Below are 16,006 nucleotides of genomic sequence, written 5' to 3'. Positions count from 1 at the left end.
TCATGTGACATAGATATATCGTATGATTTCACATCACCTCTCACACTGATCTGATGTCACATAATCATAGGAATAGTCTCATAGATTGCTCTCGTATGCATCACATAACTACCTTATGATTTAGTGCAAATCAAGCTCACATATAAACTTGGAGTACATACCTGTTTAACCTTTCGCATTGAATATATTTATAAGCAATTCTTATTACGAAGTCTTACCCGGACATAATCTCCACACGAAGTTATCGGGTCTTACCCGGACAAAATTCCCACACGTAGTCATCGGGTCTTTAGAGCTCGGATATTGTACGAGCACGAAGCTTACGAACATTGATCAGTGATAATATTCTCGCATAAAGCCTGCGGGGTTTTAACCCGGATATAGTACTGACACAAATGCCCTTCGGGACTTATCACATTTATGCACTTTCACATCCATCACGTTGGCCACTCGGCCCTGTCACATATATACACTTTCACATTCACACATCGGCCATTAGGCCTTATCACATATATACACTTTCACATTCATCACATCGGCCATTAGGCCTTATTACATATATACACTTTCACATTCATCACATCGGCCATTAGGCCTTATCACACATATACACTTTCACATTCATCACATCGGCTATTAGGCCTTATCACACATATACACTTTCACATTCATCACATCGGCCATTAGGCCTTATCACATATATACACTTTCACATTCATCACATCGGCCATTAGGCCTTACTATCATTTCATATTCGAATACTCATAAACTTACAATATCACGATTTATAATTCAAGTATGGGTTTAATCAATAGCTTATGAGCAACTAAAATAAGTTTATCAAGGTTCACAACATAATCTCAAATTCAGCACAAGCTGTTTTTCCTGAGCAATAGTCACTAAATTATTTATAACTGGAGCTACAAAACTCCAAATCACTTTCCGTTAATTTTTCATGAATATAGACTCGTATATCTTCCATCCATAAAATTTCCAGAATTTTAGGTTTGGCCAATCAATACCAGATTTTTCTTAAAGTTTCCCCTGTTTCACTGTTTGACTAATCTGACCACTCTTCACTACGAATCAAATTTCTCATTTTACTGAATTCAAAATGTGTTGTATTTGATTTCATTTGAAACTAGACTCATTAAGGAGTCTAAGCATATAAATTTTATCTTATAACCATTTTTGTACAATTTATAATGATTTTCTAAAAACAGAACAGAGGATTACAGTGTCATTCTGCGCTGTCTCACACAACTTTAAGTATCTCATTATCGGAAATTCCTTTGCTTACACGGTTTATTTTATAAGAAACTAGACTCATTAAGCTTTAATTTCATGTCTCATTCAGCCTCTAATTCAAATCCATAAATTTATGGTGATTTTCTAAAGTCACGTTACTGCTGCTGTCCTAAGCAGACTATTTCAAATTACCCTTAAATTCCCAAGCTCAAACACTTAAGAACTTACCATTTGAACTTAGAACATATCATGGCCACATCATATCTTATTAAATCAACTCATCATGTCCTATTATAATTGAATTTACTCAACGTTTAATCACTTAAAACTTACCTCAGAAGTGGTCGACGACTAGATATCCACGGCTATTCGTTTACTTTCTCTTTTCCCCTATCCGACTTTGATCCTCTTTGCTCTTAAGCTTAAGTAAAACAATAGATTTGCTTAAGTACTTAACTAATATTATTCACTTAACAATCACATTTGGCAATCACATATCATTTAATCTACATCTAAAACAATAGATTTCAATATGTATCATATTTAATAAAACATGCCATGATTCGATTTCATGCTTATTTAATTTATATCTAATTCACATTCTAAATAAAAGTTTATCAAGCTTCCATCTTCATTTAACTATGTACCATTTAGAACTATCAATACTTTACACCCTTTAACAAATTATAATCAATTGCCAAATGCATCTTTGACAATTTAAACTACACAACTCAAATTCTTACAATTTAAGCTTAGAAATTTCTATTCATGTAAATTTTAGCAACATGGAGTCCATTAAACACTCCAAAATTCCATTTGAACAACAATTGTTCAACCTTCTAGCATAATTTCAATCTGGACAGCAAGCATTATTTAACAACCATTGTTTTCTTTTATTTCAAACATGCAGCAGACCAATTCCTCCACATATTACAGCACATTCAAATCAGCATTTACATACTGGAACAATTTGTTTTCAAGCTGGAGTTTCCAGCAATCATTTATGCATTTAATTGTCACATTGTTACGTCACTACTAACAACTGAAACTTAGTAAGAATAACATAATATTTTAGCTATTAGACTCAATTTATCAACCCCTAATCGGCATGAAAATAGAACCATTAATTTGTTCAAATTTTGGACAGCATAACGAAGGCACAAAATTGGACAGTAGTAATTTTTACAACTAATCAAAGAGCTTTTCTTTTCTACCACCCGCATCCATGCCTTCCAACCACAATCCATCATCATTTTTCTTTACAACAAAGTTAAAGATAGAGGGGAGCTTAGAAAACTTACCAACTTAGGATACAACTCTTAAACAAGCTAAATCCTTAGTTTCCTTCAACATGCAAACTGTCTCCATTTTTCTTTTTGTTGCAGCCCTCTTCCTCTTCTTCGATGGATTACCGAGTTACTTGAAATTTCAGCTACCTAACTAGCTAAAATCATAGTTTTTCCTCCTTCTAGCCATCTTCTAAGCCGAAAATTAAAGCAACCAAACTTTCTTCTTCCTCCCTCAAGTCACGGCAATGGAGGAGCAACCTAGCTAATTTTTTTGTTTCTCCCCTACTAACCACTATTATTTTATTACCCATGTTCTTTATTTTATTATTTCTAACATAAAACACTAACATAAAATGTTTATAATACATTTCATCCCATAGCATGGCCGGCCACTACTTGTCATAGGTGGAAATTTGACATGCAAACCCATTATTTTCATAACATGCACTAATAGATCCTTATAGATTAACCCATCACATTTCAAAGTGTCACACATAAGTCCTATTACTAAAATTCACTTTCAATTAACAAAATTCAAACATGAAATTTTCACACATGCATATATACATATAATAAGCATCAAGTATGACGGTTAATTATTTTTATGACTCGGTTTTGTGGTCCCGAAACCACTTTCCGACTAGGGTCACATTAGGGGTGTCACAGAGTCAACATATTAGTTCTCCGTTATTATTTTATGCAATTTATTTATTTTCTTATAATTTTTTTACTTATTATTTTATCGTACTATAATTTGATTAAATTATTAATTAGATATATCAACGTTTAGGTTACTATTAATTTAGTACTCACCTCCCTTGGGTGTGATCCTTAAAGTACTCACATACTTAGTTGTAAAAAACTATATTACAGCCTGACCCATATATAGTCTAAACATAAGTACGTTCGGAGGCGATCAGGTCTATTCTTTCTAATAGGACTTCTAATTTATTTCCAAATCCTATGGCTACTTTAAAGTCTTATATGCTTTCCAAAGTTAGTCAAAATTAGATTGTTCCTTGATCTAATCTGAGTAGTGCCAAGGCAACTGCTGAACTATCCTCTTCTACTAACATTGACGAGAGAAGGAAGAAGGGATTATGTTTTTGGTTAGGGCTAAGTTTACTCTTGGCCATAAATGTACCAAGTCTGAACTATATCAAATTCTACATGACACAACATTTGAAGGGGATAATGAAGAATTTCAAGATTGTAATGAACATTTGGAGGAGGCTTACCATGACCCTATGCTAGCAGATTCACATGTTCATTCTTTGCATGCTATGCAAGGTTCTCAAGGGAATGATACAATGAGGCTTGCATCAAAGTTTGGAAACAGGTTGGCAATGGTTTTAGTGGATTCAGAAAGCACTCATAACTTCATTAATGGTTAATTGGTTAGAAGTTTAGACCTCCAAATTTGGAAAAAATACATATTCAAGGTAACTGTAGCAAATTGAGGATGTGTCTTTACCCAGTTGTATGTGCAAAGACATCTATTAGGAAACTCAAGTCACTTAATTCCTAACACATTTCATGGTTTTTTCCCTTGAAAGAATGTGATGTTGTTTTAGGGATCCAATTATTTGGAAATTTCTACCTTGACTATGTAGTTCCAACATCAAGGAACCACTTATGCTCTTCAAGGGATTTCTCTTAGAGCTATTCAATTATGGTAAATCTCTGGGTCCCTATACTTTGGTGATGAAAACCAAGAAGCAAACTAAGTTGTCTGTTTGAGATTCTCAGTTTCAACCTGATACGAAGAAATTGCTTGAGGAATTTGCAGATGTGTTCCAAGAACCAATTAGATTTTCTCCTTCCAGATTGGAAGACCATAAGATACCTTTGAAAGATGAAAGCCAAGTAGTGAAAGTCAGACCCTACAGGTTACAATTTGGCATTATTAGGGACTAACAGTTTATTTCTTTCCCCTATCGTGATGATTAAAAAAAAAGATGGCTCTTGGAGACTCTACATAGATTACAAACAACTCTATCAGTTAATTCTCAAGTTCCCTAATCCCAATTATTGAAGAATTGTTGGATGAACTTGGAAAAGTAACTTATCTCTCTAAGTTAAACTTGAGATCAACCTATCATGATATCAAAATGTGGGAGCCTAACATACACAATATTGCATTCAGGGCTCGTGAGGGCCATAATGAATTTTTAATCCTATTGATTTGTCCTAATTTGATATGTCAATTTAGGCTTCCCATTACATTTAATGAGCTTGTTTTTGAGCAATTTGTATGTTTTTGTCATGTTTTTATTTAGTTTATGTTTTTGGCTTTAATAAATGAAATATTATTTTTTTACCCATTTTGAGACCCAAGTTGGCCAGATGTGTGACTTGGACCCTAACAATCGATTGAGTGTTGTAGGAACTTGACGATGGCCCAAGATTATGTAAAAAATCACCAAGGAAAAAGGGTATCGTGACATCAAAGTATGGGCATCGCAATACCTCCAACAAGTCTAAAATGAAGACCTTCTACAGCGGTATCATGATATCTTCCTTGGGTATTACGATACCTAAATCCTAAGGAAGACCCTCATTTTGAGACTATTGATGATATCGCGATATCCAACCCTGGGTATTGTGATACCACTGTCGTGAGGGGACAAAAAATCACATTGGTGATAGTTCTTGTCCAACTGAAGCTCCAATCAAAGTTAGACACCCAAGGGCATTTTTATCACTAAAAATTGGGTTGTAATCAACTTTAAAAAGCCAAAAATTGGTTGAAGAAAAGGGAGAGCCTTTTAGTTTTAGGTTAGAAAGCTTTAGATTAGGTTTTTCTTGCATCTTTTTAGTTTAGGGTTAGAGTTTTCTTCTTTATCCTTTTATGGCATAGTTTATTTTTCAAGTTTTAGTGGTAGCTAGTAGTTAGTTATTAATGTAGCTAGTTTTTATTTACTTGTTTAGTACCTTAAACTCCTTATAATTTCAGTTTAATCATTACTATTAATGCAACTCAGTTTCCTTTTCATCATTAAAAATATGATTTTAAGTGTTCTTTTACATTTCTTTTGTTGCCATTTTATTTATCTTCAAGTTTGTTTAAGAAAAACCCTAGCTTTTCTCATTTCTCTTACATTTACCCTTTATACATTTTTATGTTATTATTGTGTTCTTGTTTGCTTAAGTATGAGTAGGAGCAACTAAATCTTTGGTGGTTGGTTAATGGAAGTGATGTTTAGTTAGCCTTTGGTAGAAGGATTAAATCGAATAGACTTAAAAACTTAAAATTGACAACCTTAAGGGAAAATCAAGATAAGTGAGATCGAGATGTAATCTTATTGGGCACCAATTCATTTGTCCCAAGTTAGGCTGTGAGATCGAGAGATAAATTGGACTAATTTGTCTAATTTGGTAAAGTTATGACCAAGAGGTAAAATTAAATTAATTTAGGAGTGTTAGTAATTTAGATCCCTAATTCAAGGTTTAATTAATGTTTAGTTAGTCTTTGGTAGAAGGATTAAATCAAATAGACTTAAAAACTTAAGATTGACAACCCTAAGGGAAAATCAAGAGAAGTGAGATCAAGAGGTAATCTTATTGGGCACCAACTCATTTGTCCCAGATTAGCCAGTGAGATCGAGAGGTAAATTGGGCCAATTTGTCTAATTTGGTAAATTTGAGACCGAGAGGTAAAATTAAATCAATTTAGAAGTGTTAGCAATTAGATCCCTAATTCAAGGTTTAATTAACAATATGGAAATCAACCAACCGTTGTTTATTATCTTATTTGGTAGTTTTATATTTTGCTTTATTTATAATTTAATCATTTTCTGTTTTAGGTTATTAATTAGTTTAATTTAACCTCAAATTATGTATTTCCATACTATAGCAATTAGTGAGTAGCTAGGTAGACTCCTTCATTGAATGCACTTTTGAAAACAATTCACAAAATTGGTGACTTTCTTAGGTTCGATCCTTGGAATACTTCGATGTTTCATTGCAACACTACAAATATTACAACTTATTTGTCACACTTGCAGACACCGTACTTATTATTTGATTGATTGTTGTTTTATTATTGATTTATCTCCCCCGTTCACGAGAGTAGGCGAGAGGCAACCACCTACCCTTCAGCCTCACTAATGCACCCTCTAGCTTCCAAGCCCTTATGAATACGATTTTCAAACTCATGTTGAAAAGGTCAGTACTTGTGTCTTTTGATGATATCTTGGTTTATTTTTCCACTTGGACTACTGATAAACTGTAATTTATACATATTTTTACCCCATGCTTAACACATTTTATGGATGATTTTTCCTTAGAATTGGTGAATTTGATGCTCCTAATGCCTTAATTTCATGTTTTATACTTAGGTGAGCATAGGAGAGTGAAAGGAATGAGAAATGGGCCAAAAACAGAGAAAATAGGCTAATGTACGAAATCAACACGACCTGGGCTTCCTCACACGAGCAGACAATACGGCCGTGTCAATTTGACAGAATCGAAGCATGACTGACACGAGTAGAACACACGCCCGTGCCATTTTAACAGGCTCGAGCACGGCCTGAAGTAATCGCACACGGGCGTGTCCCTGCCGAGCCCAAGTTGAGTCCAATTTAGAAAAAGGCTAATTTTGAGGGCTTTTAGGCATTCTAAAGCCTATAAATACACCCTAAAGGAAGAGGAAAGAGGACGCAGAGAAAAGGAGGCAGGGAACTGCTTAAAGGAAGCCGATTGATCCATCTCATAAGCCGGATTCACCATCAAGACTAAAGATCTCCCCTCAATTTCCCTTCAGGAGTTTTGGGTTTTCTTTATGTTTTGTATTCATTATTCTTCTGAGATGTTTTCCTTTTTAGTTATGAACTAAATCCCCTAAATACCTAAGAGGAATGAAACCTAAGACGAATCTTGTTATTATTTTCTAAATTGTACGATAAATATTTAACTTGTTCTTAATTATGTGTTCTTAATTCTTATTTTGATATCCCAGGATACTGATTCAAGATAAGCTCTTATTCAGAGGAGGAATAGACCCTGTCTAAGAGTACATTTGTCATAATTAAGCGGAGTTGATTGCGCACCTAGAGATAGGGTGACAAGATTTTGCCAGATTAAGGTGAAACCTAATAAGGGGATCCATAGATCGAGTTAATGCAACCCTAGGGTGTTAATTAGAGAAAAGTCTCAATTATTCAATCTAGGGATTAGATGTTATTAGTCTTGAATAGGGATAATAACATAACTTAGGGATATCTACGGAACAAGTTAAATGAATAAATCGTCCGATTCGGAGTCAGAATAACAAGTGAAGTCTAAGTGGATTCTTCCTTAGGTATTGTCTTAATTCAATCATTTTTCCAAAAGTAATGCCCCAATTCTATTTTCTTTGAATTGTTAGTTTAGATAATTAGTTAGTTAAAACAAAACCCCCTTATTCTTAGGCTAGATAATAAAAAGACAGCCATTACTAGTACTTTTAGTTTCTTTGGGTTCGACAATCCGGTCTTGCTAAAACTATACTACTGTTCGATAGGTACACTTGCCTACATCGTGATAATAGTTAGTTTCAAGAACGATTAATTATAAAGAAATAAAACTTACCTGTCACGAAAATCGTGATCAAGTTTTTGGTATCGCTACCAGGGAACTAAGATATTAGGAACACTCAATTTTTATTACTTTAGCGATTTATTTTTCTTGCAAGTTAGTTCTATTTTATTTTTATTTCTTAATTTAGTTTTTCTTTATCTTGGCAGGTTTTTATAGTTTATGACTAGAAGAAACCCATCAGGACCACTACTTTTTGACGAAGAAATCGATCGCACAACTCGCAGAAACCAAAGAGAAATAAGGCGAAGTTTAAGATACACAGAGAACGAGCAAGAGGACAATATTCAAACCCCAACCAAGGAGATGGCTGAAAACCAAGACAATCAGCTACCTCCTACGATACCCGTTGAACTAGCAAATCAAAATCCTGCTCCTCGTACTATGTATGATTATGCTAAACCTACTTTAATGGAAATTGAGTCAAGTATAGTTAGGCCTGCTATTGCTGCAAATAATTTTGAACTAAAACGTAACACTATTCAAATGATACAACAATTTGTTCAGTTCTATGGTTTGCAGGATGAGGATCCAAACATTCACTTGGCAAATTTCCTGGAATTCTACGATACATTTAAAATTAATGGTGTTTCTGACGATGCCATTCGTCTTCGGTTATTCCCATTTTCATTGAGGAACAAAGCTAAATAGTGGTTGAACTTATTACCACGAGGGTTAATTACTACTTGGGAACAAATGACCGAAAAATTTCTATCAAAAAATTTCCCGCCGGCTAAAACAGCCAAATTGCTTAATGATATCTCTTCGTTTGTGCAGATAGACTTAGAAACTCTTTACGATGCATGGAAGAGATATAAGAACCTACTGCGAAGGTGTCCTCACCATGGATTACCTCTATGGTTGCAAGTTCAAACATTCTACAATGGTGTGAACCCCTCGACAAGGCCAATGATTGATGCAGCAGCCGGGGGAACCATCAACAACAAAACACCTGAAGAGGCTTACGAATTTCTTGAAGAGATGTCACTGAATAACTATCAGTGGCAAGTCATGAGGACTAAACCAACTAAAACAGCAGGTGTTTATAACGTCGATTCAATTACTATGCTATCAAACCAGGTAGAACTTCTAAATAAAAAGATTGATGGTTTACCTGGTTCTACTCAGGTACATCCAGTAATGAGGTGCGAGACGAATGGAGGAGGAGCATGCACAGAGTATCAACCCTTCAACCCTAGCATCGAGGAGGAACAAGTCCAATATATGGGTAACAATAACTTTAGATCCCAAAATAACCCATATAGTAACACTTATAATGCAGGTTGGAGGAACCATCCCAATTTCTCATGGGGTGGTCAAGAAAATCAAAGGCCACAACATCCTCTGGGTTTTCAACAACCACCCTATCAATAGGAAAAGAAACCGAACCTTAAAGAGATACTGTCTAAATTTATCTCGGTGTTAGAAACCCGTTTTCAAAACACCGAGACAGCACTTAAAAATCAACAAGCGTTGATCCAAGGGCTCGAAACTTAGATAGGCCAGCTGTCCAAACTAATTTCGGAAAGACCACTAGGAAGTTTACCTAGTAACACCAAATCAAAATAGCATGTAAAAGCAGTTACACTAAGGAGTGAGGAAGTGTTAATGGAATCTGAAAAGAAGATAACAAAAGAAGCCGTGATAAGCGAAAGAGGGGAAGAAAAACCCGAAAATAGTGACAAACCAGTGCCGAAAGAATATAAACCACCAGTTCCATACCCACCAAAATTGAAAAAAGACCGCATTGATACACAATTTGGTAAGTTTCTTGAACCTTTTAAGTAATTACATATAAACTTACCTTTTGTTGAGGGCATCTCGCAAATGCCTACATACGCAAAATTTTTGAAGGAGCTTCTAAAAAATAAAAGAAAGTTCGAGGAATTATCTACAGTAGAACTCAACGAGGAGTGCTCAGCCATACTCCAAAACAAATGGCCAACCAAACTGAAAGATTCAGGAAGTTTTACTACCCCTTGCTTAATTGGTAGTCTGAATGTTGAGAAAGCACTAGCTGATTTAGGCACTAGCATTAATTTGTTGCCATATAAAATGTTCAAACAACTTGGTCTTAGGGAACCTAAACCCACTAGGATGAGTATTCAATTAGCCGATATATCTGTTAAATATCGTAGGGGTATTATAGAAAATGTACTTGTGAAAATAGATAAATTCATATTTCCTGTTGACTTTGTTGTGCTTGACAAGGTCGAAGATGTGGAATTGCCCTTAATTTTAGGGCGCTCATTTTTAGCCACTGATAGGGCTATAATCGATGTGGGTGATAGTAAATTGGTACTTAAAGTAGGTGACGAGGAGATTATCTTTAAAATTTATGATGCTATGAGGTTTTCTAGGGAACAGGATGATTCATGTTATTTTATTGACTCTATTGATCATACTATTCAAGATTCTTTTCGGGAAATTATACAGAAGGACACGACGGAACTGTATCTAGCTCAAGAAAAGGAGGCAGATGATGAACCTAATGTGCATTCTTCAGGACAAGTAGAATATGAGGGCATTAAGATAAACGATGAACTTAAACAAAAACCCTAGATTGAAGAGCCTCCCAAATGGAATTTAAACAATTACCAAACCACTTGGAATACGTATTCCTTGGAAATAATTCTATATTACCAGTTATTATTGCTTCTAACTTGCAACCCAAGGAGAAAGAGGAATTAATCCAAGTATTAAAAAACATAAAAAAGGCCATAGCTTGGAAAATTTCTGACATTAAAGGAATCAGCCATTCTTTTTGCACCCACAAAATTTTGATGGAAGATGAATACAAACCGTGTGTGCAATCTCAAAGACGACTGAACCCCAACATGAAGGAAGTTGTGAAAGCCGAGGTAATTAAACTTCTAGATGCTGGAATTATTTATCCTATTTCTAACAGTTCTTGGGTAAGTCTAGTGCAGGTTGTCCCTAACAAAGGAGGCATGATGGTTTTAACCAACAAGAAGAATGAATTAATCCCAACAAGGACAGTCACAGGATGGAGAGTTTGCATTGACTACAGGAAACTGAATGATGCCACAAGAAAAGATCACTTCCCCTTTCCATTCATTGACCAAATGTTGGAAAGATTATTCGGGCACATGTACTACTGCTTTTTAGACAGACTCTCTGGCTACTTCCAAATCCCAATAGCTCCTGAAGATTAAGAAAAGACAAAATTCACATACCCATGTGGTACGTTCGCTTATCATAGAATGCCTTTTGGATTATGTAATGCTCCTGCCACTTTTCAGTGTTGTATGATGGCCATCTTTGACTAACTCGTGAAAGATATCATGGAAGTATTTATGGATGATTTCTTGGTATTCGATAACTCTTTCCATCTCTGCCTTAAAATTTTAAAACGAGTTCTAATAAGATGTGAGGAAACAAACCTTGTGCTTAATTGGGAGAAATGTCACTTCATGGTTCAAGAAGGTATTGTATTAGGGCATAAAATTTCTAGTAAAGGGATTGAAGTGGACAAATCTAAAATAGAAACAATTGAAAAATTATCCCCTCCTAGTTCGGTTAAGGCTATTAGAAGCTTTTTAGGACATGCTGGTTTTATAGAAGATTTATTAAGGATTTTTCTAAAATAGCTAAGCCTTTGACTAAATTGCTAGAAAAAGATATACCTTTTAATTTCAATCAGGAGTGTTTAAAAGCATTTAATACTTTAAAGGATAAATTAATTAATTCTCCAATCATAATTACACCTGATTGGAACTTACCATTTGAATTAATGTGTGATGTGAGTGATTTTGCAGTAGGTGCAGTATTGGGACAGTTGAGAGACAAGCATTTTCAACCTATCTATTATGCTAGCAAAACTTTGATAGCTGCGCAAGAGAATTATACTACTACGAAAAAAGTATTGCTAGTTGTGGTTTTTGCATTTAATAAATTTCGATCATATCTCATATTGTCTAAAGTTTTGTTTACACTGACCATTCCACCCTTCGCTACCTTTTAACTAAAACTGATGCAAAACCTCAACTCATTCGATGGATTCTCCTATTGCAGGAATTTGACTTGGAAATTCAGGATAAGAAAGGAGCTAAAAATCTCGCGGCTGATTATCTGTCTAGGCTTAAGAACTCTAATACCAAAGAACTAGATGAATTGAAATAAATGATTCGTTTCCTGAAGAACACTTTTTTGCTATATCTAACTCTGAGTTACCTTGGTTTGCAGACATCGCGAATTTTTTAGCCGTTAACATTATCCCAAAAGGGTTAACACACCAGCAAAAGAAGCGATTCTTTAATGATGTGAAAAACTATTTTGGGGACGACCCCTTTCTTTTTCACATATGTGCAGATTAGTCATTAGAAGATGCGTTACAAGATCAAAAACATCAAAAATATTGGAACATTTCCACTCAGGGCCAACTAGAGGATACTATAGTGGAACTAAGACCGCACATAAAATACTTGAATCAGGTTTTTATTGGCCCTCATTATTCAAAGACGCTAACAGGTACGTTACTTCATGTGACAAATGCCAACGGACAGGTAACATATCTAAACGTGATGAAATGCCTCAAAACTATATGCTTTCATGTGAAATATTTGACGTTTGGGGTATCGATTTCATGGGTCCATTCCCCAGTTCATTTGGGAATAAATACATCTTAGTAGCAGTTGATTATATGTCCAAATGGGTGGAAGACCAAGCTCTACCTGCTAATGATGCTAGAGTGGTAGTACGTTTCCTTAAGAAACTCTTCTCGAGATTCGAAACACCTAAAGCAATTATCAGTGACAGGGGCACTCATTTTTGTAATACCCAATTTGAAAAAACTCTTAAGAAATATGGAGTTCATCATAGAACAGCCACCCCATACCATCCTCAAACTAATGGACAAGTTGAAGTGGCAAACCGAGAAATCAAAGAAATCCTTGAAAAAACAGTAGAATCAAACAGAAAAGATTGGACAATGAAAGTAGATGATACCTTATGGGCTTACAGAACTACTTTTAAGACCCCCATAGAGACATCACCTTACAGACTTGTTTATGGAAAAAAGTTGTCATCTACCATTCGAACTAGAGCATAAAGCTTTTTGGGCTATTAAATTTCTAAACCTTGATCCCAAACTAGCAGGAAAAAACAAGTTGATGTAGCTAAATGAACTTGATGAGTGGCGAGCCAATGCATACGAAAACTCACGCCTATACAAGGAAGCAATAAAGCGGCACCATGACACTCGTTTAAAACAACGGAAACAATTTGAAGTTGGAGGTTTTGTCCTACTATACAACTCAAGACTCAAATTGTTTCCTGGGAAACTTAAATCACGATGGTCAGGACCTTTAATAATTCAATTTGTTCTTCCATATGGCACAATAGAGGTAAGTCACCCATCGCACGGTACTTTCAAAGTAAATGGACATCATCTCAAACTTTATAATGGTGAGAATTTTAAAGACAATGGAGAGGAGCTACAACTCCACAAACCGTCCTGAATAAACCAACAAGGTAACAGTCGAGCTTAGACTATAAACAAGTGCTTCTTGGGAGGCAACCTGAGTACTAATGGTTTTAAATTATTTAAATTTCAATTTTTAAACATCTAAGTCACTAACAGAGTCTTTGAAGCACCGGTTCCCAACTCCACACGGCCGATCACACGACAGTGCTTCAGGCCATGTGACAACCATGGACGAAAACACGACCATGCGATACGGCCATGTGAAAATAGGGTAAAAGTTATCTTTCCCAACACGAGAAACGATAAGTGGCCACAAACGTGCGACCTGGCCTGGTCAAATCTGCCAAATGAACACGGGCGTGCGACACGCCCGTGTCTAGCACCCGTGGACAACACTGTCAAAATAACACGGGCGTGCGCAGAGCTACACAACCGTGGGAGAAGTGAACCACATCACACACGGTCGTGTAACATGATCATGTAGCCACATGGCCAAGACACACGAGCGTGCCTGAAGGCTGTGTGACAACATCTCACTTCGCGACAAACACGGGCAGGACACGATCCACACCGGCGTGTGAACCGACCGTGCCACTTGAAAAATTAGATTATCTATCTTATTTTATTTTTCTTTTATTAATTTTTGAAGATTCTTTTGTTTTTAAACATGGCTTATCTTTATGATTACTATCAAATTAGTCCCCCAATTCTCCTTTTGTCCTTCAGAATCATGTTTGTCCTCCAGTTTTATTTCCAACAACTCACTCTCGCTAATCCAGGAATTTCATCCATTTTTAACTTAGGAATTTTCACTTTTCTCCCTATCTTATGAACTTACACTTACATTTGTCAAAATATCTATCGTTGTACATTAAGGTCAATGTACATCTTAAGTGTGGGGGGTATTCATTTCATTATCAGAAAAATCCCTGAATGACTGCCTTGTTCTCTTGAAAAGCTCTCATATCATATTTAGGATAAATTTTGATTGATTTATGATTTTGATTGATATATCTTGAATTAAAACATAGGCATTTATGCATTGATTGTTTAAACTTTAAGACATTAGAGAATCAAGTATAATAAGTTGATTTTTAAAACTTACCTGTCATGAAAATCGCGATCAACTACTCATTTGTTGCATTTAAGGAAAATTTCGCTCATATTAAAGGAGAACATGCTCTGTGAAAAGATGAGTAACTCTAGCTTTGTGGTTTTTGAAATTGAATATTTGGGGAATATAATTTCCCAAGGTACAATAGCTATAGAAAGATCTAAGGTGGCTTGTGTTGTTTAATGGCCTTTGCCTCAATCTATTAAAGAGTTAAGAGGTTTTTTAGGACTGTTAGGGTATTATAGGCATTTTTCAAGCATTATGGATCCACTGTTACACCATTGTCTAACTTGCTGAAGAAAAATGAATGGAATTGGTGTGATCATGCTACTTTGGCCTTTCAACAATTAAAGGAAGTTGTGTGCACTAATCATGTGCTCTCCCTTCCTAATTTTCAATTTATCTTTTTCATTGACACAGATGCATGTAGATATGGGGTTGGAGATGTGTTGCATCAAATAAGGAAACCTGTATCTTTCCTTAACAAAGCTTTAGGGTCAAGAGACTAGGCTCTATCAATCTATGACAATGAGATGCTCGTTGTGGTTTTGGCAATCTAGAAGTGGAGTCCCTATCTAATTGGTAGGCATTTCAAAATCAAAATTAATCATCAAAGCTTAAGACTCTTATTTAAGAATCAAGCAATCACTCCATTTCCAACAAAGAATGGTAACTAAGATGTTGGGATATGACTATGAGATTGTCTATAGAAAGGGGCTTATAATGTAGCGACAAATGCTCTTTCAATAAGACTAGTGGATCATTCAAGCCAACTATTATGGTTGAGTGTCATTTATGTGGTGTCTGACTTGCTCTTCAATGTCCAAGAGTCTTGGAAACATGATTCAAGATTGAATAAGGTATATGTTGAGGTCTACGAAAATGCTTCCTTGCACTTTTAAGTATTCTTGTGATGGTAGGTTTCTTAGGAGGAAAGGGAAAATAGTAGTGGGGGCAAGTGAAGAATTGAGAAAATAAATATTTAAATACTTTCATACCACTGTACTAAGGGGACACTCTAGGGTCCATGCCACTAGGAGGCATTTGGCTAATTTGCTTTATTGTAAAGGGTTTTCAAATGATGTTAAACAATGGGAGAGGGAATATGTGGTCTACCAAATATGTAAAAGTGATAATATTACTAAACTGGGCTTGTTTCAACCCTTACCTATTACTAATTGAGCTAGGGTTGAAGTCAACATAGATTTTTTGGAGGGCCTTTCTACTTCCAAAGTTAAGGGCTCTATTTGTTAGTAGTTGATTAGTTGACCAAATATAGTCATTTTGTAGCTTTTTCCTACATTTATAAAACTTTAAATATAGCTCAAGGGT

The 16,006-nt window shown here is 35.5% G+C and overlaps 1 pseudogene; it reads left to right on the top strand.

The window, feature by feature from the left end:
- Nucleotides 1-3,637: 3,637 nt before the first annotated feature.
- The window catches only part of LOC121205999 (ATP synthase subunit alpha, chloroplastic-like), a 37,843-nt pseudogene continuing 25,474 nt past the window's right edge, over nt 3,638-16,006 (top strand).

This window comes from Gossypium hirsutum, chromosome A09 (assembly GCF_007990345.1).
Source record: "Gossypium hirsutum isolate 1008001.06 chromosome A09, Gossypium_hirsutum_v2.1, whole genome shotgun sequence".
NCBI classification, from domain to species: domain Eukaryota; kingdom Viridiplantae; phylum Streptophyta; class Magnoliopsida; order Malvales; family Malvaceae; genus Gossypium; species Gossypium hirsutum.
This window is presented reverse-complemented; position numbering and strand designations above follow the sequence as displayed.